Source organism: Anarrhichthys ocellatus, unplaced genomic scaffold (assembly GCF_004355925.1).
Source record: "Anarrhichthys ocellatus isolate YVR2014 unplaced genomic scaffold, GSC_Weel_1.0 scaffold296, whole genome shotgun sequence".
NCBI classification, from domain to species: domain Eukaryota; kingdom Metazoa; phylum Chordata; class Actinopteri; order Perciformes; family Anarhichadidae; genus Anarrhichthys; species Anarrhichthys ocellatus.
Genome location: NW_022280312.1, coordinates 3,266 through 29,131, shown reverse-complemented (window position 1 = coordinate 29,131; position 25,866 = coordinate 3,266). Strand labels below are relative to the sequence as shown.

At 39.7% G+C, this 25,866-nt stretch overlaps 1 long non-coding RNA gene across 2 annotated transcripts in view; it reads left to right on the top strand.

The window, feature by feature from the left end:
* LOC116401253 (uncharacterized) overlaps nt 1–24,484 on the top strand; it is a 68,243-nt gene extending 43,759 nt beyond the window's left edge. For both annotated transcript variants that reach the window (XR_004213987.1, XR_004213986.1), the window contains 2 exons: nt 18,414–18,556; nt 22,733–24,484. This is a non-coding gene — a long non-coding RNA (uncharacterized LOC116401253). The remainder of the gene's footprint in view (nt 1–18,413; nt 18,557–22,732) is intronic.
* The last annotated feature ends 1,382 nt before the right edge of the window (nt 24,485–25,866 follow it).

The window sequence follows — 25,866 nt, the reverse complement described above, 5'->3', positions numbered from 1 at the left end:
AGGTCTAACAATGCCTTTGACTGAATATCTCCAAGCCGTGTGTGTGTGTGTGTGTGTGTGTGTGTGTGTGTAGAGAGAGAGCCTGCGTGCGTGTGTGTAACTGGATGCCATGGCGAGGACACACCTGGTGTTAGAGGCAGACTGATTAAGAAACGTTACAGTAAACAGTGATTTTGAACAAAACCTCCTTTTAACAAAAAGCAGGAGTCTGAGTGCCAAAATATGGATACCATGAGAAAGATAAGACTCTGGCAAATGCGGTGATGTAGTTTTTATGTTTGTGGTGTAAAACAATTTGAGCTCCAGAGCAATATACACAACTGGTACCGTCTGCTTTCTTTGAGGACTGAGTGGTCAGATTTAACATGGAGTCTGATGGAGCAGTTGGTTGGAGTTCATGTCGCTCTGCGGCTCTTTGAGCCAAATGTGTAAGTCCGTTGGATTCCACAGACATCTGTGTGCCAGTACGACATTTCCAAGCTTTTTGGCCAAAAATGGTGTATATAGAGTAAAAATTGTGGGACCTGGAGTAATTTGCTTGGAAAAATCACAGAAGATTTTCAAGCTCCGCTCCACTCTGACAGTTATGCTCTCACTCTAGCCGTGCAATACACACCCATTATAAAATCTGAAACGGACCCAAAATTTTCCTGAAACTTAAACGTTGACTTAATGAAAACTGTGCTAGCTATCAAAATACCCATTTGGCTCAATAAAGTGCAGCGTTTTGTCTAAGTTTTAAACTTTGAATCATGTTTCTACGTTAAAGTATGGCTGGTCAATATGGGCCCAAAGTTAAGTGTTTTTTTAGCTCTTCCCACTGACACCCCATTCAAGTGAATGGAGAAATTTTGCTCCGTTTTTTGGGATTTTCGGGAAAACCGCTGGGCGAATCTCTCTAAAAAATACTTAGCACACTATTCCCGATCAGGCCGCCCGTTTTGATGTATTTTTTGCGCAGGTGTTGGCAACGCTGTGTGAGGAGAAGCGAGCCAAACTTTTCTGGATAAAGATTATTAGTATGATTAAGCCCGATGGATTATATACAGTGTGCTTTGGCACAGGCAGTTTTACTGCCTTTGTGCTACAAAGCCACACTGAATGATAAAGACAAAAAAAATGAAAATAAAATTAATATTTTTTAAATGTAGTGGAACCACTTGACTGTTCAACGCTCCAGGTGTAAAATATCATCGTATGTAATTCTCAGTAAATAAAAGGAACCAACCTCTGAGAGTAACAATTTTAGTGGCAGTTGAAGCTCGACGTGGAATTTAAATGTATCTGAGCAGACTAGAACAAGAAAAAGAAGAGTTTGGGCAGACAGGGAGGGATGTGATCAGATGAACATCCAAAGAGTATAAACATCATCACATTACTAAAATATATATACACATATGTGTTCAGAGCAGAAGAGCAGTGTTACCTATTGAAAAAAAAATATTACCCCTGTTGACATTTCAATAGTATCTCTCAGCCCTAAAAGCTTTGAGCTTCTTTGTTCAACAGAAGCGTCACCCAGCCCATGAAGAAATGTTGGATCTGTTCTAGTGTTCATTCAGTAAAACAGGTGCAATTGCCATAGTGACTACTGAATGAGGAAATGTGTTGCTGCAGTAACATGGGACTTCACCATGTGGTTGGAACAAAGGGAGTTGGGCCTGCATGGGCCTACATGGTTCAACAGCCTGATTTGAGTTCAAATGACACCAAGCCCCACGAGACGTTAAAATCTCACCTACGTGGGATTTTTGGTCCAAACTCAACACTAAGGGCGACACGAGGGCGACACGAGGCACGAGGGCCACAGGCAACCTGTCTTACCGGGGCGACAATACTTCAGCCAAACTGCTATCCCAACATTATACGAACAAACGAGCATATAGTAAGCAATGCCTTTATACATGACATTAAAATGTTTTTATATTCTATGTACTTCTGACAGTAGAGTAAGCAATTATAAACCTATATAAAAACACAGTCAAGGAAAAAAAAAATACAGTAAATCCAGCAGAATCTTAAAAAATACACATTTTTTGGTCATACCGCCCAGCACTAGGTTGTGGCGTAGTGATGTGTGGAATATACAGATGTAGTTGAAGCTCCAGTAGAGGGAGCCAGAAGACTGGGTTTACTGTTTATGTCTATCTTCATCTTCAGCTCAACATTCTGCTTTTGTCAGGAAGGATTAAGGAAAGACTTGTGTCCCTACTACACATTAAAACTGTTTTTGTAAATGGTCTGTATTAGCTTTGAGTGGTTCACTGTCCACATCGCTGAAACGGCAGCAAACTCTGAAGCAGTTCTTACTGATGAAAGTGTGAGGCAGACATGGGGTTTAAAGGAGTTGGCTACTTGTATAAACATTTTAGTTTCGAACAAAACAAATACATAAATTATGAATACTTAAAAAATGAAATGAAAATGAAATGAAATCCCCGATGCCCAATCTGGAGAGGGAGGTGCTGTAGGGTTTCCGCTGGCTTTAATCCAGTTGCTACAGCTGCAGCGGTCCGTCTCCGACGCTGGCACGCACTCTTCTCCCAGCAGAGGGGAGTGAGGCAGGGTTTTGTTACATGCCATATCGCTACTTTCCAAGCTATTGTAGCTGTCATGAGGCTTTCTTCATAAGGACCTGCGTGTGGTTTCATCTCTCAGCCCCTTGCCCATTTTATTGCATTTTTCAAATCCATGCAGTGGGTGAACTTAGGCTCAGACCTGGGGGTGAGGTTACACTTGAAACATGATGGTCTTCAGTGCTGAGTCACATTTAGCTGCATAGCACATAGCAATTTGATAAACATTAAATACAAATCTCATTCAAATCAATAATTTGAACACTATTCCTGACAGTAATGTATTTCAAGGAGGTGATACAGCTAACATCTTGTGATGGGATCACACCTCTACTTGCAGCACTCTTTCTTTGAACTCTGCCTTCCTTTAGATCTCAACTCCACGTTTTGTGACTGCATCTTACACTGTTGACGCTATCAAGGTGATAGAAACTGACTACAGACAGACTTCTAAACACGTGGCAAAGTACTCCAACCCTCCTCTGTGGTTGTTCCCACATTTTGCCATCATGACACACACAAGTGTCAACACTAGTGTTGCTGTTGAAGTTGGTAAATGTGCTGATGAGAAGTCAGTCATTATCCTCCATTTTTATAATGTACACTGTGTTCTATAATAATAGTGTGCTCACACAGTAGCAGGGATTTCAAATGATTTCACAATGTCATTTATAAAACAGAGAGCTGTAATTTAGCACAATCTTTTTCATCAAATGATGTGTTATCAGTGATTGTGCTGGTGTTTGCTTGTATTGTCAGCATTCCTTTAACAGGCATTCTTTAGTTTTCGAAAGCAGTCAGACAATCAGACAGTTTCTGCAAATGTATTTGGAGTAGAACATGATGCTGAACAGTGCAATCATTACCCAAACTGTCCATTGTAAACTCCCATCACAGTTTACAGTCACACATTCTCGGTCTGTCCCTCGTCCCTGCTGTGCAGAAACACACTCTACCTGTGCAGTGAGAGATTGTTAAAGACTTATGGCTGCCCTCGCTTTCAGCTTTACCTCTGAATAAAGGTTTTTAGATCATTTGGATAAACGGTTGGCATGTTTACAACCTCTCTTTTCTTGCCCTATAATTGATTGATTGAGTTTATTAATATATCGCTTTTTAATTCAGCTAGGTAGGCCCCTGGGCTACCCTCATGTACGGAGTTTGTGATGGTGTTACCATTGTTGGCTGTGTGTGAGCTCATGTAGAGCCCCAGAGCACTGCTTTCTGCAGCTCCATTCAGGTCTGTGTTTCCATGCGTTCTCAGGAGAGAAGTGGATTTCAGTGTCGTCTCAGTCACTCCTGCAGTGTCAGTGCCCAGAGACTCACTGAGTCTAACCGTTTAAAAGATACAATAAAATAAAAAGTAAAGAGTTCCTCACAAGTACTAACGTCGTTATCAATAGTGCACTTTGTATTTGTTTCCATGGAGATGCCATGAGCAAGGTGCCTGGATATGAGAGTTCAGACACGTTTGAATGTGTGTGACTCCACCCGACTTCTCCTTCCCAGAAACCAACAGTCTTCAATACAAATTAAGAGCAAATCTGTTGCCGCCACACAGCCCTCAACATGTCAACGGCTGGTGCTAACAGCGCCAACGGTGCAGACAACCGTAACAGTGTTTCCCTGAGGGAGAACCGGAGGATGGGTGCTCAGCTTCAGTGCTGTTGGTTGGGTTGACGTTGTCAGCTGTAACCGCCGTATGAGTGCTGTGTAGAGCAGCGGCCGAGGGCTAACCAGTGGGGCACGCTAACATGCACTAAAAGGCACACTCAGCCGCCCCGGCATGTCAACAAAGTAGAGAAGCTCGGATCACAACACACAGAGAGAGAGACGTTATGCCGCTATATCTTTACATACATAATAGCGGTTTGATGCTTTATTAATAGAAAATGCTACAGAAAACCTTTAAAATAAAATGCAGAAAATAGTGTGAGTCAGAGCTTAAAGTGTTTACTTCTTGCAGTCATTAGTTTTAATCCTCCTCTCACTGTTCCCTGACATTGGACATTGTTGACCTCAGTGGAGTTTTCCACCCACTGTTCCTCTATGTTCAGATACTCCCTTGCTTTCAACATTCACATTTTTGACTCCAGTGGTGAAGCTGCAGCCTTGCAAGGGAAGAAAAAAGGATGTGAACTCAAGACTTAATGCTTTTTGATATTTGGGGACAAAAAAAAGATATATAGCTTTAACTCTTGCTCTCCAGCCCTCACATTACAACACCTCAATGATTCATTTACTCTTTATTTACACGATTCACAAAAATTGTGAGAGTTAGGTATTGGTCAATAACCTGGATTAAAGGCAATTCTTTTACATTTTAACAGCACCAGGCTGACAATACAATGTTATTAACCCGAGGAGTGAGCAGTGATGTATTCTCATTCATTGGTAGCCTGTGTGTGTTGGGAGATAGAAGGATTATCTGGCACCTTTGTGGAGGAGGGCTAGCTGTAGGGAAGGGATGCAACTAGAAAATGCATTTCCTGCTGAAAATGCGTTGGAATGCTGAAATCTGAAATTAATTGCAAAAACATTGCTGAAAATAGATATCCAATTTAAAAAAAAATTGCAAAAAGCTTAATAATTCAAAAAGTTTAAAGATTACAACTATGAAAAGTCATATCACCCCTCTCCTAAAAGAGCTGAACATTTTGATATTCAAATGGTTTCTGTGGCTTAAAAAATTTCATCAGTAGTGATATTTGTAGTAGTAGAAGTTGTAGTAGTAGTAGAAGTATTATTAGTAGTAGAAGTATTAGTAATTAGAAGAGGTAGTAGAAGAAGTAGTATTAGTAGTAGTAGCAGTTGTACTAATAGCTGTAGTAGTAATACTACTTGTAGTAGCATGAATAGCAGTAGTAGCAGTTGTAGTAGAAGCAATAGTAGTAGTGGTTGTAATAGCAGTGGTGGTAGTAATAATATTGATGGTAGTAGTAATAGTAGTAGTAATAGTAATAGTAGCAACAGCAAAAGTTATAGTAGAAGTAGTAGTAGCAGTAGTAGTAGGAATACTATATTAGCAGCAGCAGTAGTAGTTGTCACAGTATTAGTCAGAGCATTAAGTTTTTCAACAAAAAAGCCTAATTTTAAGCTTAACGTTTAAATACAGTTAATCCATGAGGCTTTTATTTTGAAAGAGTGGGGCTGGGTGGGGGAGAAAAGAGAGGAGACAGAATCAGAATGTATGAAACACAGAGGTTATTAAATGACAGTCTTCATCAAAAGCATTCCAGTTAGATTTCACTCTGGGGCTTTTATTTTGAAAGGGTGGGACTGGGTGGGGGAGAAGAGACATAATCATAATGTTTGACACATAAACAGAGGTTATTAAATGACGGGCTTCATCACACGCATTTCAGGTAGAGTTCACTCTCTGGGGCTTTTATTTTGAAATGGGGGAGGGGGGGGGGTGGAAAGTCCTCTTAAAATCTCTAAGACCTGAATGACTGTATGAGAGAGAGAGAGAGAGAGAGCCTGCGTGCGTGTGTAACTGGTTGCCATGGTGACGACGCACCTGGTGTTAGAGGCAGACTGATTAAGAAACATTACAGTAAACAGTGATTTTGAACAAAGCCCCTTTTAACAAAAAGCGGGAGTCTGAGTGCCAAAATATGGATACCGTGAGAAAGATAAGACTCTGCCGAACGCGGTAATGTGTTTTTTATGCTTGTGGTGTTACAAATGTGAGCTGCAGAGCAATAGACAAAACTGGTACCGTCTGCTTTCTTTGAGAAATGAGTGGTCAGATTTAACATGGAGTCTAATGGAGCAGTTTGTTGGAGTTCATGTCTCTCTGCGGCTCCTTGAGCCAAATGTGTAAGTCTGTGGGATTCCACAGTCATTTGTCTACGACAAGGACAAGATTAGCTACTTCTCCATCAAAAATGATGCATGAAGAGTGAAGATTGTGGACACAGTGGCAAAAGACAAATGTTTTTTTCACAAGAATCTCAAGCTGCTCTTCACTCTAGCGGTGACATCACGCACTCTAAGCTGCGCAATACACACCCATTATAAAGTCAGAAAAGGACTGAAAAAAATCATAGAAGTTAAATTGCTGCAGTTCAAAAAGTGTAAAAGATATCAAAAAGCTGAATTATGCGGCAATAGCTCAGGATTTTCTCAACATTTTAAAGTTAAAATGGTGTCTGTAGCTGACAGTATGAGGAAGTAGAAGGATTTGAAAGTTGAAGAGGATTTGAACATTTTCTCCATAGAAACCCATTCAAAAAAAAAATTGCAAAAAGCTTAATGATTCATAAAGTTTAAAGATTATAATTATGAAAAGTCATAGCACCCCTCTCCTGAAAGAGCTGAACATTTTGATATTTGAACGGTTTCTGTAGCTTAAAATATGAAGGAGCAGAAGAGTTTGAAAAAACGTACGGAAGAAATATGAAAATAAAACTAGAAAATGCATTTCCTGCTGAAAATGCGTTGGAATGCTGAAAGCTGAAATGAATTGTAAAAAAATTGCTGAAATTTAAGAAATGGGAGACTACCCGTCTGAAAAATGTTGAACCCCCGAAAACATTTAAACTGCACTGCTGAAAATCCTTCTAGTTGAAATGTCTAACTATGGTGTCTATAGCTGAAAGTATGAGAAGAAGGCTTTGAAAGTTGAAGAAGTTTAACAGGATTTGAAGATTTTCTCCATAGAGATCCCATTCAAAAGAAAATTGCAAATAGCTTAATATTTCAAAGAATTTAAAGATTACAAATATGAAAATTCATATCACCCCTCTCCTGAAAGAGCTGAACATTTTGATATTCGAACGGTTTCTGTAGCTTAAAAAATGTCAACAATGGTGATATTTGTAGTAGTAGTATTAGTAGTAGAAGTATTACTGGCATTGGAATAAGTACTCGTAGTAGCAGTAGTGATATTTGTAGGAGTACTATTAGTAGAAGTTGTAGTTGTAGTAGAAGTATCATTAGTAGTAGAAGTATTAGTAATTAGAAGAAGTAGTAGAAGTAGTAGTATCAGTAGTCATAGTAATAGCTGTAGTAGTGGTCGTAGTATTTAATATAACAATAGTAGCAGTAGTATTAGTAGTAATAGTAAATGCAGTATTTGAAGTAGCAGTAATAGCAGTAGTACTAGTACTAGTAGCAGTCGTACTAATAGCTGTAGTAATATTAGTACTGGTAGTAGCATGAATAGCAGTTGTAGTACAAGTAATAGTAGTAGTGGTAGTAATAATATCGATGGTAGCAGTAATAGCAGTAGTAATAGTAGCAACAGCAAAAGTTGAAGTAGTAGTAGTAGTAGTAGTAGCAGCAGCAGCAGCAGTAGTAGTAATACTATAAATATTAGCAGCAGTAGTAGTAATTGTCACAGTATTAGTAAGAGCATTCATTATTTCAACAAAAAAGCCTAATTTTGAGCGTAATGTTTAAATACAGTTAATCCATAGGGCTTTTATTTTGAAAGGGTGGGGCTGGGTGGGGGAGAGAGGGGGAGGAGGAGACAGAATCAGAAAGTATGAAACACAGAAACAGAGGTTATTAAATGACAAGCTTCATCACAAGCATTCCAGTTAGAATTCACTCTGGGGCTTTTATTTTGAAATGGGGTGTGGGGGGGGGGGGGGATGGACTTATAATGTTAGATAAACACAAGCAGGTTATTAAATGTCAGGCTTCATAAGCATTTCAGTTAGAATTCATTCTGTGGGGCTTTTATTTTAAAATGGAGTGTGTGTGTAAGACCTGAATGACTGTATGAGAGAGAGAGAGAGAGAGAGAGAGAGAGAGAGAGAGAGAGACATACAGAGATAGAGGGAGAGAGACATACAGAGAGAGAGGGAGAGGAGTGCGTGTGTGTCTGTGAGTCTGTGTTTATCAACATCACTAATTAGCTTAATCAGAAACGCCTGTGTCCTTTCAGCCTTTTCATGGAGATTAAACAGGAAGACACCTCTCAAACAAATCCTCAAAACTCCCATAACCGTAGCTCCTATTGCTCCGATATTAATAAATGAGAGGAAGGATGAGTTGAAGAACAGATCCTGTAAAAATTGTGTCTGTAGTGTAAAAAATGTGGCTGAACTGGCGATCTAGAAATGGGGTACCGTGTTCTGTGGAAGATGTTTTTGAAGCAAAATTTAACATTGGTGTCTATGGAGCAGAAAGTTGGTTTTCCTCTCAACTACAGGCTTCTGTGCCAAATGTGTAAATCTGTGGGATTCCACAGTCATTTGTCAACGACAAGGACAATATTAGCTACTTTTAAATCCAGAAATGATGCATGAAGAGTGAAGATTGTGGACACAGTGGCAAAAGACAAATCTTTTTTTCACAAGAATCTCAAGCTGCTCTTCACTCTAGCGGTGACATCACGCACTCTAAGCTGCGCAATACACACCCATTATAAAGTCAGAAAAGGGCTGAAAAATCATAAAAGTTAAATTGCTGCAGTTCAGAAAGTGTAAAAGATATAAAAATGCTGAATAATGTGGCAATAGATCAGGGTTTTCTCAACATTTTAAAGTTTAAATGCTGTCTGTAGCTGAAAGTATGAGGAAGTAGAAGGATTTGAAAGCTGAAGAGGATTTGAACATTTTCTCCATAGAAACCCATTCAAAGAAAAAAGTTGCAAAAAGCTTAATAATTCAAAAAGTTTAAAGATTACAAATATGAAAAGTCATATCACCCCTCTCCTGAAAGAGCTGAACATTTTGATATTAAAATGGTTTCTGTGGCTTAAAAAATTTCAGAAGTAGTGATATTTGTAGTAGTAGTAGTAGAAGTTGTAGTTGTAGGAGAAGTATTAGTAGCATTAGAAGTATTAGTAGCATTTGAATAAGTAGTTGTAGCAGTAGTGATATTTGTAGTAGCAGTAGTAGTATAAGTTGTAGTTGTAGTAGAAGTATTAGTAGTAGTAGAAGTATTAGTAATTAGAAGAAGTAGTAGAAGTAGTAGTATCAGTAGTCGTAGTAATAGCTGTAGTAGTGGTCGTAGTATTTAATATAACAGTAGTAGTAGTAGAAGAAGTAGTAGTAATAGTAAAGTCAGTTTTTGAAGTAGCAGTAGTAGTAGTACTAGTAGCAGTCGTACTAATAGCTGTAGTAGTATTAGTACTGGTAGTAGCAGGAATAGCAGTAGTAGCAGTTGTGGTATAAGTAATAATAGTAGTGGTAGTGGTAGTAATATCAGTTGTGGTAGTAATAATATTGATGGTATCAGTAATAGCAGTAGTAGTAGTAGTAGTAATAGTAGCAACAGCAAAAGTTGTAGTAGTGATACTAGAAATATTAGTAGCAGTAGTAGTAGTTGTCGCAGTATTAGTAAGAGCATTCATTATTTCAACAAAAAAGCCGAATTTTGAGCTTAACGTTTAAATACAGTTAATCCATGAGGCTTTTATTTTGAAAGGGTGGGACTGGGTGGGGGAGAGAGGGGAGAGGAGACATAATCATAATGTTAAATAAACATAAACAGGTTATTAAATGACAGGCTTCATCACAAGCATTTCAGTTGGAATTAATTTTGTGGGGGCCTTTACTTTAAAATGGGGTGTGTGTGTGGGCAGGGGGGGGAGTCCTCTTAAAATCGCTAAGACCTGAATGACTGTATGAGAGAGAGACACAGACAGAGAGAGGGGATGAGTGAGTGAGAGAGAGAGAATGAGTGTGAAAGACACAGACAGAGAAAGAGAGAGAGAGAGACTCTGATCTCTGGCAATCTTTCTCATTTGGAGATTGTCCTATGTTTTATCTTTTACAGCGTACATAACTATTGTCCTGCTCTGCCATGTCTTTCCTCGTCTCTCTGTCTTGTGTCGCGGTGTGTGTTAATGTCACTCAAATCAGGAAGCTTGTCAGAATACCCATATTTGATTGGCTGAGCTGCATCACGTTTCTGTCTGTGAGTCTGTGTGTTTATCAACATCACTAATTACCTCAATCAGAAACACCTGTGTCGTTGCAGCCTTTTAATGGAGATAAAACAGAGAAACCTCTCAAACAAATCCACAAAACTCCCATAACCGTAGCTCCTATTGCTCCGATATTAACAAATGAGAGGAAGGATGAGTTGAAGAACAGATCCTGTAAAAATTGTGTCTGTAGTGTAAAAAATGTGGCTGAACTGGCGATCTAGAAATGGGGTACCGTGTTCCGTGGAAGATGTCTTTGAAGCAAAATTTAACATTGGTCTCTACGGAGCAGAAAGTTGGTTTTTCTCTCAATAACAGGCTTCTGTGCCAAATGTGTAAATCTGTGGGATTCCACAGTCATTTGTCTACAACAAGGACAAGATTAGATACTTCTACATCCAGAAATTATGCATGAAGAGTGAAGATTGTGGACACAGTGGCAAAACACAAATCTTTTTTTCACAAGAATCTCAAGCTGCTCTTCACTCTCGTGGTGACGTCACACACTCTAAGCTGCGCAATACACACCCATTATAAAGTCAGAAAAGGGCTGAAAAAATCATAAAAGTTAAATTGCTGCAGTTCAAAAAGTTTAAAAGATATCAGAAAGCTGAATTATGCGGCAATAGTTCAGGGTTTTCTCAACATTTGAAAGTTGAAATGGTGTCTGTAGCTGAAAGTATGAGGAAGTAGAAGGATTTGAAAGTTGAAGAAGTTTAAGAGGATTTGAAAATATTCTCCATAGACATCCCATTCAAAAAAAAGTTGCAAAAAGCTTAATAATTCAAAAAGTTTAAAGATTAGAAATATGAAGAGATATAGCAGACATGAGCTGACAGCATTCCAACAATAATCGCTCCCCAAAGAAGCACGGCTACACAGGAGCCATCACTGTGAGTCCCAGCCCACTCCACCCACCAGTTATGTAAGCAGATCAGCATTGTGACAGTGTCCATGCGTTTTCACTGTAAAAACGCTTTGTGTGAGTTGAATGTTGTACTTCTTAAAAGGAAGCTACCAGTAAAGTTGCATAAAAAATGTGTTGAAGAGGATGCAAATCTCCTCAGATCCAAGAGCAGCATGCAAACAGTCACTGTCAAGTACTTGAAAGCCAAAAAAAGTGATGCGACGGGAGAAAATATAGTACCTTCAAATGATAATGGCAGCAATGAAAATTTGCTTTCCATTGAAACTGTAAGGATTACAGGTACGGGAACCCAAGAGCACGACTCAGAGACCGAATCAGGTATAGATTTCTTTACTTGGTCAATGCAGGGTCAACACCGGGAGGTCAGTCCAAAAGGCAAACAAATCCATTAAGGGGCAGGCAAAAATCCAAGGTCGAGAGAACAATACGATATATATATAACGCTGGAGAGCTTGGCTGAGACACACAAGACAATCTGGCAGGGAGCAAGTGCAAGTGAGGGGACCTAAATAGTGAGGGACCAATGAGGGGATGGGCTGCAGGTGAGATGGGTGTGGAGGACCAGGTGAGGGGAATGAGAGGTGATCGGGTGTGAATGGCAGGATCTGAAATGACAGGAGATTAAAGACCTATTAAAGAGGCAGGCAGGATGAAAACAACTAATATGAAGGGGAATCCGTGACAGAAACCATGCATGTGAACATTCTAATATGTTGCACTACAGTGAGCTTTACCTCTGAATCCCATTTAAACAGCTTTATAGTCTACAGCAGGGGGTCTTCAATGTTTTTCAGGGCAAGGACCCCCAAACTATTAGAGCGATGGAGCAGGGACCCCCGACTATATACTATATTGTATAAAATTGTGTTTTATATTAAATGGGTCTAGTACTATGAATACCTCTTTATTGTGCATTCAATACTAAGCTATTCAAGTAATACACAGGTTCATATATTCATGTTTTCATTTTAAACATGTGCAAGGCACAGTGAGCAGGGAGGCTGTGCCACTGACATTCATAAACACACCTTGTCAGCTGATACCAATGCCAACATCAACATTGTCTGTCAATAGCATGATAATCATGCATACAAGATATTCAAATTGATGTTTTCATTTTAAATATAAATGTGGAAACAAAAAATGAGTGATGGCCTATTAGTGCCACTGCCATGCATAAACATACCTGTTATCTTTCATACAATACTGAACTATTACAATAATGGACAGACTCATCTACATCTTATCTAATTAAAGGGTTAAGCAAATGTAATATGAATCAAAAACAGCTGATTAGTTGCATTTTACTGGGACATCTTGGTCTGAATCAACTGTACAGTAAGGTGTATAGTCTGTGTAAACCTCACTGATTATTATATCTTTGGTTCCAATAACAAAGGTGCTCGGGCCCTAATGATGCAGACCGGACACAGTAGCATACTCTGCTGCTGGCCAGTATTGCATGTGTGTGCTGAAGAGCATTCATGCTATCTGGCCCCGCTACCAAATATACTCACCAGATTGTGATTTTGTCATTGTATTTTCTGATAGAGCCTGTGGATTAACAGTTAATGCCAAGGCTTAACAGATACGTCCACTGTTAAAGTATAATTACATGATTACAAATTTTAGCATGCACGTTATCCTGTTATGTAACATTCTTTTTTGACCCACATTTTACATACTGGCCAAATCTGTTAAAGTAGACTGTAGCCTCAGTTGATCCATGAAGCAGGAGTTTTGAGGACGTTGCCTCATGCAAGTCTGTAACTGACAAAGCTGGAATCTACTAATGTTTCACTTTTAAGGATTATAATGTGAACACTTTAACAGTCTTGTATCTTAAATCTAATGCTGATGACAGGTAAGGACAGTAGGACATATAAAACTAAAGTGCACTACAAATTGCAACTCACAGAAAAAGGAAATGTAGTTTTAATTAAAATCATATTAAACATTAGGTTGATGTTGCTGTCAATGTTAATGGAAAGTGGCAAATTCCTTCACTGATTAGTCCAAAGTAATATGAAATGGAGCTTGTTTAAACATTCCAGTGATTTGCTGGTTCAAGCTTCACAATGAGTGCATTTGCTGCTTTTCTCTGCTTTACGTCATTTTAAACGTAATATCTATAAGCTATTGGACGGAATCACCCTGGACGTTGGGAACTAGTGGTAGGTGCTTCACACAAAATAATGAAACAGTTCAAAATTAATTGATAATAACAATAATATTTTTTTGTTGCAGCCATTTTATGTTGGTTACAACTCATTCCAGGAGATTGGCTCTAAATGTGAACAGTTTACTATCTCACTGAGGCTTAAACATATAATGCCCCTTGCCAGTGGAGACACACATATAGTACTACATTTTCCTCTGCAGGGCTCATGACGCCCTTGACATGTAGGCTATGTGCCTTAAATACTGTGCCGGCTGCCTACTTAAAAGCAGCTCAGCGGCACAAAGAGTGAATGGACCGTTCCAGAGCTGCTCACTATCTATGTGTCAAGTTCTCATTACCTGACGCTTCACTTGTACAAAGCATGATGAAAACACTACACTGGTGTGAGAAGCAGGCTTTGAAGATATCAGAGGGAAGAGGGTGGAGAACGGGAGGCCAGGTTGGAGAGTTGTTGGAACACTTTAGAGTGGAGAATTGGAGTTTTGTTCATTAAAGGAGAGTTGGACAGGACTACTGGTTGTGTTAAGCACAGAGGAGGGCTGAATTAGAAATCAGCTATGCAGGGTGGAAGGTCATTGTCTGCATTGAGGGGAACAGGCGGCCTCTATGTCTGAGGATTAGGCTCACTGTTTGCTTGCCACCAGGCATCTGGTCCTCTCACTGTTTCACAGGATAGCATGCTGCAACATGACCGGAGAGAGCAGGGAGGTTTTACTGCACTGTGAGTTACTTTCTGCCTCTGTAAATTTCTGACACTAAAACTACGGTCACTCATTCTTCCCTCTCTCTTTATGCCTAGCTATTGATGGTCCCAGTTGATGGTTTAGAGTGGAATGCAGTGTAGAGAGAATAGTATTTGAGACCAACTGTCACTGCTTGTCATGTGGACATAGAGGTGAGCGCTGCAGATGGATGTCTGGTTGGATCTTTTCTTTCGTAAACTATTTTAATTTTAATTTGCTATAATAGATCAAAAGTCAGACGTTATTTATCCGTACATTGGATGTCATGTGCTGTATAGCAACGTTTAAGGATAATTCTACTGCATAAATTTATTCGGTCATAATATTTAAATGAGAACTGTTTTTGTACCACAGAGTCTTCCACAGATACTCACCCCGCTGTACACCAACCATTCAAGAGCCTTTGGGGATTTGCATACATTTAGCTGTTTTCATTTGCATCTATAATAGCCTGTTTTCATTTGAATTACAAAAAGAACTCTGATCGTCTTTTTGTTTGTTTGTTTATTTTACGAAAAGCCTCATCAATATATATTGTAGATGTAGATACATTTATTTTCTGCAAACACAATTCATGCTATTATTTGTGTGATATGATTGGGACAGAAACATGACCCTGTATTCAAGAACAATCGGAACTTGAATTGCATGCCAAACAAAAGAGCTCACTTGAGTCATGCAATGCAGATACTTTGTGGTAGATAACGATAATGATGCACCAATAAAGGTTGAGTCCACGCCCCAGAAGATTCTGCTGCAGTGAGGCTGATACAGCAGGGAATCATGCTGACATTCAGCCAAAGCACCCATGTGGTCACTTGGCTGAACGAAATATATATGTACATTTTATATCTCTGTCCAAAATGTTTGGTACATTTGTTGCATGTGGTACTTGTGCTTTTTCTTTTATGACTTTTGACTTGCCCCATCGTGTTGATCTTCTGTAGCAGGGAAGCTGGGGGGGAGGGGGGGTACATAATTGTGTACAGTAGGAATGTCATTCTGAAACTCTGTACAGTGTACATGGTAAGATTTTTGGGCATTTGTCTGCAGCCATTTACAGACTTTATTGTTTTATTATTAAAATTGCTGGTTATCAGCTTGTTCTGTACACAGTGTTATTAGTGCATTAAAGTCTGCCTCACCATCTGGAAAACCTCATAATTGTTGGAATGCTGTTAAGGAGTAACGGAGTAGTGTGGACATGGCCTTAGTCCTTTATATTTAATAGGGGTGGGGGAAAAAATCGATACAGCATAGTATCGCGATATTTTGCGTGGCGATATTGTATCAATACACGGACGCTAAGTATCGATCTTTTAGTATATAAACTATAAAAACAAAATGTACTAGAAAAATCAAATCAATTGCTTTTTCAGTCCACTAGATGGTGCTGAGTTGTTTTCTGGTGAGGTCAGCAGAGGTGCCGGGTCAGCGTGATTGGTAGGAAGTTGATCAAAACAAAGATGTAGACATCGGAGAAAGAAATCAGAAATGCACCATCCGCGTTTAAATCAGACGTCTAGACTTATTTTGAATTTTTTAACAAGGAAGGGAAGAAGGACATGAATATGACACATGGATATGACACCGTTGCGGCATTTTTTCACCTACACAGCCGTGCCCAAGCTCTACAGAGATGTGAAGCTTAAAGTTGTGGAGTCTTTGAGTACAGCAGAAAGAGTTGCATTAACTTGCGATGCGTGGACGTCAAGCGCAGTGGATTCCTATGTGACTATAACAACACAATATCTCAGGGGACTGGTGACTGCTGTCTCTCGTTTTCCAAACTAGAGCAGTACACGTAAGTCACACCGGGGCAAACATTACAGACCTCCTGCTAAATGCAGCACAAGAATGGGGGATTTCCGACAAAAACCTGGTGGTTGTAACAACGCTTCTAACGTGGGCGTTGCCGTTCAGTTAGCGAGATTCCTGCATGTGAAGTGTTTCACTCACCCGCTCAATCTGGCCTCACAACGGGGTTAAATCTGCCAACAGTAGCCAGGCTCATGGGGACAGTGCGGCGCATAACTGGCTCTCTGCCCTTGACGTCCACGCATCGCAAGTTATACTGAGTTATATAACTCATATATCGTACTGATATAAGTTATCGACATGTTTGCATTTAGTTAAGTTGGACTATGTAGTAATACAAACAGTTCAGTTTGTCAGGTGCATGCAACATTTATGACATTGTTGGTCAGTCTGTCTGCTTGACAATCCTATTTTACTGCAATAAAAATGATTGAAGAGAGATGAACAGACTGAAAACTTTATCATATTATTAGATAAAACATCTTGACACAGTTTTCCATTGGGGACATAATTTGAAGTTGAAAAGAGTAATAAATCACAATATATGTTATCGCAATACTCAGAATATCGCAGTATCGTGATAATATCGCAGTATCGTGACCTAAGTATCATGATGATATCGTATCGCGGGACGTCTGGTGATTTCCCCCCCCCCCTAATATTTAACCCAAGTCTGCTGCCTCACAGCAAGATTCTGGGTTCATTCACTGGTGACTCCTAACTTTGTGGAGTGCTCCCCCACACCATAAAGACATGCAATAGCTGTAATCATTTCTAAAATTCAAAGGACATGTAATATTCTGCTTCAATCTATATTTGTTGGCATTTAGCTTTTCAAAAACAAAATTTTCACTGCTGTCAAAATAGATTGCCAGCATGCTCCTGTATTAACGGGGTGGTCTTGCAGCAATCAGCACCATAACTTACATTTATATACAATATACAATTCTGTTTTCTTTTTATTTGTTGATTTTACTAAATTCTTTTAACAAATGCAGTTGCTCTCGATTGTTCGGCCCCTATTGCGGTTGGGTTTCTTCCCCGGGGAAAGCGGGGCAGGCTCGCACCTAACACGGTGGTAACTCCGTCAGAAGTCCGACCTCAGGGACTGTCCCTCTGTATGAGTCAAAAGTGTACCTTCGGCCTTTTATCTCACCCCGTAGCTGAATCGTTAGGATTTAGGAATTATTGTCTTTCTGAGAGTCTTGTATGGCTACGCCCTAGGCCCTCTCAGTAGGATGTAACCCTAACACCCCGTATGAGTAGTTACGTAGAGCGTCTGTACCTTACTACTGCCTATTTTACTTTTCTCACCATTTTTGACTAACACTGCCAAGTCTTCACCCAGGGAACTTACCTTAAGCTCCTCTGGTAGAGTCGCTCGTCACATATGTATCGCATGTTTCCAGGACAGGGGAAGAGGGGTAACTTTATCTAAAAACCAGTCTTCAGTTTGAGTCCCAGTCATTTACGAATGGTAAGGCTGTGTTTTTATTAAAGTTTTCTCAAAACACTTACATAAAACAATTTCAACTCAAGGAAAGTCTATGTGGTGCAAAAGATATTAGTCACTGTAAGCTGTCTTCTGATAGCAGAAATGTCTCACAGGGTCTTCTAGAAAAGAAGAGTAGTCCAGTCTATAAACTGGGAAAAAGCAGCTCTCCTTCTGAGGGTCTTCCAGTCACCCCTAAGGGTGAAGCCTCCGTTCTCTCAGTTTTGCAGCTGCTTTTTATGCTGGTCTGAGGCTGGTACCTCCCTCAGGTTCATGCGTCACTCACACATGAGTCCTCCTGTTTCTGGATCAACAACAGGATGTTTAACCGGTTTGATCCTGTTTGAACAAGATTAATTATATAAGCCTTTTTTTTACATAAAAAGTGTAAAAAGTTATAAAAAGTGTAAACAAGTTGTTGTAATGGTTATACTTTTATGCTTTCATATTTTTCTACAATCTCTGAACAACACCCATTCATACACCGATGGCAGGGTGCCACCTGCCCATGTGCGTAAGAACCACGGCTGCTTTCACAAGTATTGTTCTCGCAAGGAAATTTGAATATGCACATTTTGTTATGGTAGGTGAATTTTATATACAGAACCTATCCTTATTGATATTGAACTGTGAGATGTTCAGTTTGATTATTTGTATGTATAGTACAATTGTTGTAGCACTGACTCAGGTTAAACTGTCTCCACATCAAATGAGTTCATTTTAGTTTGCTGTGTTGGTTTTGGAGAAGTTAACCAACTCCTGAGTCATATAATATCTCTGTTTCCACAGATATCCAGGAGTTCTATGAAGTGACGCTGCTAAACACACAGAAGAGCTGTGAGCAAAAGCTGGAGGAGGTCAACCACATGGCGGACAAGTGGGAGAAGAGTGTTTCTTTACAAAACTCTGAGCTTGCCTGTCCAGTGGAGGAGGTGAGTCCCTGACAGTGTATCAGAGGTAATCCTTACATACCTGGACTGAAGAATACTCTCTATAAGTAGTTTGCCTGCTGAAGCCATACAAAATATGCTGCAGTAAAGCAGGTTCGGGGCTGAGGTGTAGACATTTCTTGCAGACAGCATCAGCAATAACAGCAGCAAAGCATGAATCAGCAGACATGCTGGATATGAGGTCCAAAGCCTTTAAATAGATCGCCATGTCACTGGAGGGAGAAGTGCTGTTTGTGCTTCTCTGTAAGGCTAACAGCATAATGTGATGCTTGACATTCAGTGTTCTGTCAGAAGTGGCTTGAGTAAAGCAATTTAAATCATAGGCTCATCAGTCATGAAGCTATACATAAAGATGCCCATTTGAATATTAATGAGTAAAACTGATTATTTTGAAATGACTGTAACTCCTCATTACTTTCAGTTCAGAGTTCAGATTCTCATAAGTTACATACTACAGGTGCGGAGTGGGAAAGAAGGGTACACAGGGAGGGTCTAATGAAAGACACTATTGAGTTGCATTATGGGAAATGTAGCATCCCATGTTTTTGGAGCTTAGATTATCTGATTTATCTGTAGAGCGCGATTATGCTGCTGAAATTGAAATAGTATACAAGAGAAGACTTCAGCATTTCACACATTGCAAATGATTTACACTGTACAGGCACAGACGGAGAACTGTGACTAACTGTACAGGTTCTGTACATCAGCTGAATCTATTTACATTTTAAAAGAACAAAGGTGCTCTTTGTTAGAAATGTGTCCAAATTAAGAGAGAGAGAGAGAGAGAGAGAGAGAGAGAGAGAGAGTTGATGTATGCTCACACTGTGACATTCTAATTAAGGAGAATGAATAGAGGCTGCTGAGTGGTTGAGGGCTGAAAAAGCATGAAAGATGAATCAAAATGTAGCTTTGCCTCCAAGAATTACCAAGAAAAAATGAGTGGTCTCTAAAATGTGGTTCTTAATGCCTCTTATTCTTAAATGACTAGATTGATTTCATATAGATAGCGAACGCTCTACTGGTTTTGGTCTTGTGGGTGACAGACAGCCTAACAGATCAGCACTACAACAATGGAACAGCATTTTACACCAACCTCATTCTTCTGAATCTCAATCATCAGCAAGTCAAGCTTTGGTGTCAGTCCTTCATAATTATACATTTAGACAGCAAAAATAAAATGCAAGAACAGGTAGATATGGTTGAGTGATAGTAAACCAATACTATCAATACTAACTAAGTTAGTAACACACCAGACGTGTGACTAACAGCATGTTTGACCTGGAATGGGACCAACCAGCTTGGTAATCCACTAGTAATTCTATTTGTCAACAGTCATATGTCATACCTTCCATTTTTCTGCAACAACAGTAAAGAATTGGTTATTGTGACGTAAACAGATCATGGTTACAGGGTCTTTCAAAATAGCCCCTCTGTAACAGCAGGAGCTGCTGAGCCACTTTGATGAGGTCATTCAGTAGTACCAGGATAGGGACAAGTGAAGGGGATTAGAAGAGTTCTCAGAGGCTGATGACCCCACCATGAGGTCACCAGTCCACTGCTGTTCTATTCCCTGCTCTGTAACCACAATCAGCCCTCTGAAGATTACGCAAACATCCTGTCAAATAATGAGATGGCAGGTGGCCCCATCCAAATGAATTAACAGGGTCCACATGGGTTAGTCAGATATATAAACAACTAATAGATACATGTTATATGCAGACTGTAAGCACCAAAATAATCAAGAGTGTAGTTCAATAAAGCAAAATATAAATATTATTTTCAAGACTTGACATGCAACATATTCAATAACTTCTCAGTAAGTAGTTTTGACTCTTGGCGTATGCAATGCTACATAAACATAATTAGTTGCTTTATGAAAAAAGAAGAGATGATTATTTTTTCGTAGTTGTACTTTTGAATAAGAGAGGCACTGCATCATCTGGGGTGAATGTTTGTGGACATCATTACACCTCCTAACGGCCACATGGTGGCAGACACAGTAGCCCAGTCTTCAGTTTATGGTTTTAGGGGTTGAGATGCCAACCCTAAACCGCAACATCTCAGATTCAAATCCTGCTTTGGACCTTAATTCATCTCTTCCCATCATTTCCTGACATCTCTCCAGAAGTATACAATGTCCAAAAGACAATAAAAACTTGAATTATTGAGTGAGCAATCCATGAGGTATTTTGCATTTAAATGTTGTTTAATGTAATGTTAAGTTGTATATTTGATATTCTATTCTGACTAGTTTGGTGGACTTATCTTACCAGCAGATCGTGCAGGTTTATCTGTAATAACATGCTGCATGAAGAGTTGAATGGCTAACGCACATTATACAGTATAAACTACATTGATGTAGGGCTGGGCGGTATGACCAAAAATGCATATCACGGTATTTTGTAAGATTCTGGCGGTTTCACAGTATATCACGGTATTTTTTTTTCCGCGTTAAAGCATTAATTAATTAACGCCGAAAAGAACCTGCCGGTCAACCGGCCAGCGAGCGGTAAACAGCTGTTTGTGTGGCATGTCTTCCGTTCTGTTACTTCCTGTTTCCTTCACCTACATTCCCCTGGGTCCTCAGTCCCTCCATGTACAGCTTCTTATCACCCTCTATGTACCAACGTACATTTATAACAAATACCACACATATTACGGTAATCAGCATTGCATATGTTTCTGACCAAAATACCTTTTGTTGTTCAGTCTGTGTTCATCCTGCATTGCTCATTTCTGTTCTTTAATGTAACGTTACTGGCGTGAAAGAGCCTCTCCCAGCTGTTAGCAGACTGTTGCTAGCGAGCTATACGCAGCATGCAGTTTGGCGGGGAAATTTTATAAATGTACAATTATTAGTGTTACAAATTGTTTATGTGTCACAAACTGGTTGAACCGGTATACCGCCCAGCCCTACATTGATGTCAATGTTATTATTTCACTCCTAGGATTGAGCAGGGCTGAGTTATTTGTCATCTTAATATACATTTTGTATTTGTTAAATTGAATAAATAAAGAAAACAGTGGTATTTGAAGTCAGAGGCTTCTATAGCTTTGGGTTTAAAGCTTGCTGCTATAAACAGAAGAAGCCTGCGTGTACTAAGGGTTTGTAGTGTGTCATCGTGTGCTAGGGATTTATTTCTGGTTGCCACGGGCACATGTAGGCTTACGCTATCCAAGCTTCTAATTAAAGACTTACCAGAGCAGGAGACAGACCAAGCAGCCAATAATGACTCCATCTACCTCTCACTGCCAAATCTTGCATGACCCTTACAACTACATGCTCCTTTTGTTTTGCATTTGAAGTAAATGTGATGTACATTTTTTTTCATATACAGTGGGTACGGAAAGTACTCAGACCCCTTTAAATTTTTCACTCTTTGTTTCATTGCAGCCATTTGCTAAAATCAAAAAAGTTCATTTCATTTCTCATTAATGCAGTTCCGTCGACCTCATGATTCTCATTTGCTCTGACATGCACTGTGAGCTGTAAGGTCTTATATAGACAGGTGTGTGCCTTTCCTAATCAAATCCAATCAGTTTAATTAAAGACAGCTGGACTCCAATGAAGGAGTAGAACCATCTCAAGGAGGATCAGAAGAAATGGACAGCATGTGAGTTAAATATGAGTGTCACAGCAAAGGGTCTGAATACTTATGACCATGTGATATTTCAGTTTTTCTTTTTTCATAAATTTGCAAAAATTTCTACATTTCTGTTTTTTTCTGTCAAGATGGGGTGCTGAGTGTACATTAATGACAAATAAAATGAACTTTTTTGATTTTAGCAAATGGCTGCAATGAAACAGAGTGAAAAATTTAAAGGGGTCTGAATACTTTCCGTACCCACTGTACATTAGATTTATTTACCATATGCAGTCAGAGCATTTGACATATTAGACTATATTATACAGTGTTTTTCTTTGCATTTGTAAATGTAAGGTAGGTAGCTCTCTTCATGTCCCAACTCATATTCAGGGTTAAATACAGTCTCTCATACAGTGAATTAGGCCTATCACAATGCATTCAGGCTATAAATACTCCTTCCCTGAAGACTGGTCCATTGTTTACCTGATCTATTGGTTGTTCCTCTGGTCAGTGTGTTTCAGTTGGACAGTGGTGGTGTAGAGTTACCTATGCACCTGTTTGATGTCTCCAGCAGAGGGAGCAGAGCAGCTCACAACCCAGCGGGATGGAGAAGAGAGAGATCGGTGCCAAGATGTCGGAGGTGAGTTCTCTCTGGAAGCCATGCTTTCCTTCTGTGTGTACAGAGTGTGTGTGTGTGTCTCCATTTAGCTTTGTGGGGTCATTTACATTCTTTTACACCAGGTCACCAAATGTGTTTCTCATTACCAGCATCCATTTCATTCTGTGGTCTTATTTTTTGATTTCACCTCATCATCACTCATGGCATGGTGGAACACCGCAGTGACATGAGCTGAACTTCTACTGTGTGTTGGTGAGCAGTCTCGGTAAGATGAGAGTTCATCTTTGCTCCTATTTGCTTTGAAGAAGTAGAGGATATTTTTTTCATATGGATATTCAAAAGATTCTGTGCAAGTTAGGTTTGCTGTCGTTGGGAATCTTACATGCAAACCGCTCAAAACAGGCAGATCTGTTTTCAGAGTGCAGCTTGTCAAGCAATGAAGCAGTAGTGGCGTCTCAAACTACAGATCTATATTTTAGAAGAAATCTTCACCTTGCACTTTGTGCATTGTTTGTTGTGGTAAGTTACTGATTACTTGAGAGCCCCTGTTAAGTCAATACGTTGAAGTACTTGCTGCTGTATGTATTTCTTATGTTTTCTGTAACTCTGTGTGCCGTTCAGAAGATCAGAAAGTGAGAAACATCTGTAGAAAAGTTGACAATACGTTTCATTTTAGTGAAGAAAACAGGATTGAAATAAAAAGGAGCCAGTGCAGACATTTGAGCTGCCATGTATGCTTCCTAGAATGAATAGAGTTCATCAGTGATTCATCTGCATGAAGCCCTTATTTCATTTTGATCTGGTTAGACTGGAGTGAAATCTGAGAACAGACCTGAAAATGACTTGTGAGGAGAATGTGCTGGGGTCAGGTACAGGCCAGCTTCAAAGTCAAGTTGTACAGCAAATCCTTCAAGTAGCACTGCCATTCACATAAACAGACAAATCCAAATGTATCACACCTAGTCTGTATGAGCGACAGCCCGAACAAAGGAGGTTAAAGCATTCCTCCCCTCTAATGCAATAAGTGGAAAGTGCCTGAGCCGCATCACCTGGAAAGATTAGCCCTGCTGCTCCGGCAGAGGGAGTCTGAAACGCTGAGTGTGTTCAGTGAGAGCGACGGGACATCAGGAGTGTAGGGCTGCTGCTTCGTCCACAAATGAAAGCAGTAATCAAGATCAAATTCTGCAACACACCTCTTCACCAGGATGGCTCCAGCCAACAGGTACCGGGGCAGTTTAGTTCAGAGGCTTAAAGTCTCTAGGGAGAAACGGGTTGGACATCGGAGTGGCTTAGTTTACCTGCGAGTTACTGTCAGACGGGGCAGGTTACTGATTCTTAATATACAGCGCTAAGAGACTGTGATAGAGATTTTCAACAAAAACATGTGGCGCTGTAATATCTCACATGGTAGTGTGCTGTACTTGCAGGTTGGATATATGCATCCTGCATATGAAGAGTATTAAAGTTAAAGTCTTTTGATTCTCTTCATTGAGAGCTGCATTTGAAGCATTTTTCAAACAGTCTGAGTTGCTAAAGGACAGACAAAGTTCCTTCAAACTGTGGTTTAATAAATCCTTTCTTTTATGAAGTCCTTTTATCTAGTAAAAAGTCAAAAAGGAAGTTCAATCCTGTTCAACTGAATACATACCTGCAAACTTGTCACTTTTCGGTGAAATTCACCGTTTTGAATCAAAAATATGTCATCCATGTGAATCGTGTAGATCCGTAGAGTTTTTTGTTTGGGGGGGGGTCAACTGGCCAGCCAGCGTTTCTCAGATTGGAGTGAGACGAGGAGAAAAGGTGATGTCGTGATCTTCGCAATAGAACATCTTTGATGTGACGAGTCTTGGCCAATCAGCGTTAAGATGTCTACAGCGTCTTTCCCTCCGTTAAAGTTTAAGTTACGTTATGTTCCGTTACCGTTCATACTTGCTGGGTTAAGTTAACGTCCACTGCATGCGAAACTTTGTCGACCGTTAACGTTCGTCATTATCACGATTTAGGAGGAAAAAACGTAACGTGATGAAACATGAAGCCCCCGTGTTGCGGTTCAGTTCACGCGGTCACTCATTAACTTTAAACCAGAACACCGGCGCATCTGATTGCAGGTTGTTTTTTTTTAACTCAAAGTAGAATGAGGCGATTTTGTGGTCATAATAACTTGAAACTGTGAGTGGAGCTGGGTCTGGATAAAGGTGGAGGTCTAAACAGACGTGAGTACAGCTTCCTGCTGTCACAGTGTTTTAAATACAGTGATAAGGCAGGGCATGCTAAATGCAGCCTCTGCTCCAAGGAGATGAACTACAGCAACAAGGGCTCACATGCCCTCTCATCACACTGTTCACTGTGATGACCACAGCCAGTATACTAACAGTCCCAACAGTCCCACGTTGCTCTCAAGAACCCTGAAGTAATGAGAGGTTTAAGGAGCCTGTACCTTCATTTCAGCAGGTTGCTAATGCAGAGGTGTGTATAGATCACAGCTATTATTTTACTCTTGATAAACTACCTCAGCCAGAGTAGATTATCATTTTCATTTAAATAACTGGATTGAATGCATATTAATTGCAAATAGAAGATAGGCCACAATTCTACCAGCTGTACAGTAACAGTGGAAGTTAATATGAAACCATACAGTAACAGGGTTCAATGAAAACGAATCACTTTATTTTGTACAGGCGATGGTTCTCTCTACTCTTGCTGTCTTTGTTTTTATATGAAAATGAGACCTCGGTCTCAATTGATTTTGTCTAAATAAAGGATAATAATAATAATATTGATTTAAAAAAAAAAAAAGCTGTTCAACTAGAGCTGAAATACTGATTAAACACTGAATAATAAATTAGTTATTTGCGTAAAGTAAATATTGTCTTATCACTTAATTTTATTCTCAGAGTACACCAGAATGCTACATTTTAAAGCTCATATTTTAAAGCCCCCCCCGACAGGGTTTGGGGCTTGTCACCTTTTTCACATGTCATGAGTTTGCAGGTATGTGAATATATATTTTAATAGTTTATGGAAAATGTGTCTTTCTCTTACATTCCATCAGTAAAGCTTGTGTCAAAGAACCTAAGCACAGCTCT